We start from the raw sequence: 1801 nt of genomic DNA on the forward strand, positions 1-1801 counted from the left end.
GGCTGCTTCTCTCCCCTCAGTCCCTCGATGAGGGAGTCTGTTGCCAGCAGTGCTCCCTGAAAATTAAAAACCTAACAAAATACTTTCTGTCAGAAAGCTCAGGAGAGCTCCTGAAAAGCACCCAGTCTCCACTGGGCACAGTATCAAACTGAGATCTGGAGGAGGGGCATAGAGGGAGGAGCCAGTGCACACCCAGAACTAAAGTCTTTCTTAAAGTGCCCATGTCTCCTGCGGAGCCCGTCTATCCCCATGGTCCTTACGGAGTCCCCAGCATCCTCTAGGACTTTAGAGAAAATAGGATTTTAATACCTACTGGTAAATCCTTTTCTCTTAGTCCGTAGAGGATGCTGGGCACCCGTCCCAGTGCGTACTGTGTCTGCAGTTATTAAATGGCCCTTAACTCCAGAACATTTATGTGGAGACAACTTTCCTGACTTGACCATCTTCCTTGGATGTTTTCCCCCTGTGTGACTGCTCCCCAGCCTCGGAGGGTTGCATCCGTGGTCCCTAGGATCCCGTCCTGGATCCCAAACCATCGCCCCTCTAGGTGGTGAGAACTGTGCAGCCACCAATGGAGTGAGATTCTGGTCTTGGAAGACAGGATTATCCTCCGGTGCATGTGTAGGTGGGATCCGGACCACTTGTCCAACAGGTCCCACTGGAACACTCTGGCATGGAGCCTGCCAAACTGAATGGCCTCGTAGGCCGCAACCATCTTCCCCAGCAACCGAATGCATTGATGGATTAACACTCTTGCTGGTTTCAGAATTTGTTTGACCAGACTCTGGATCTCCAGAGCCATTCCACTAGAAGAAAACCTCTTCTGTGTCCAGTATCACTCCTAAAAACAACAACCGCGTCATTAGGACCAACTGCGATTTTGGCAAGTTTAGGAGCCAACCATGTTGTTAAAGAACTGTCAGGGAGAGTAGATGTTTTGCACCAACTGGTACCTGGATCTCGCCTTTATCAGGAGATCATCCAAGTACGGGATAATTGTGACTCCTTGCTTGCGAAGGAGAACCATCATTTCCGCCATCACCCTGGTGAAAATCCTCGGAGCCGTGGACAGACCAAACGGCAACGTCTGAAATTGGTAATGACAATCATGAATTGCAAACCTCAGGTAGCTTGATGCAGTGGCTAAATGGGAACATGTAAGTAGGCATCCTTTATGTCTACCAAAACCATGAAATCTCCTTTATCCCCCGGACTGGAGATCACTACCCTGAGAGATTCCATCTTGAAATTTAATTTCTTTAGGTAGAAATTAAGGGATTTCAGATTTAAGATTGGTCTGACTGAGCCGTCCGGCTTCGGGACCACGAAGAGGCTTGAATAAAAACCTTCTCCCTGCTGACTAAGGCTGATTTGAACAATCGGTGAGGGGGAATTTCTTGAAACCCCAGTTTGTACCCTTGGGACACTATTTGTAAAACCCACGAGTCGAGGTCCGAATGAATCCAGAACTGACTGAAGAGTTTTAGACGTGCCCCCCAGTGGCGGAACTAGCGAGCAGTGGGCCCATGTGCGACAAAATGGCTTGGGCCCCCCCCCCATCCCATCCCATCCAAGTCCACCCCCTCACCCCTGGAGAGGATCTGGTGAGGGGGGCCTGCTCAGGGAAGTGGATACCTAGCAACAGTGCCGTAACTAGACATTTTAGCAGTGTGTGCAAGAAATGGCATTGGAGCCCCACCCCTGCATGCAAAACAGGGGCAGTGCGCGCCGTAGGCGCGTGCAAAAAAACATAGTGGCGTGGCTTCGTGGTTAAGGGGTGTGGCCACAAAATAATACCAAT

The sequence above is a fragment of the Pseudophryne corroboree genome, unplaced genomic scaffold (assembly GCF_028390025.1).
Source record: "Pseudophryne corroboree isolate aPseCor3 unplaced genomic scaffold, aPseCor3.hap2 scaffold_671, whole genome shotgun sequence".
Lineage (NCBI taxonomy): Eukaryota > Metazoa > Chordata > Amphibia > Anura > Myobatrachidae > Pseudophryne > Pseudophryne corroboree.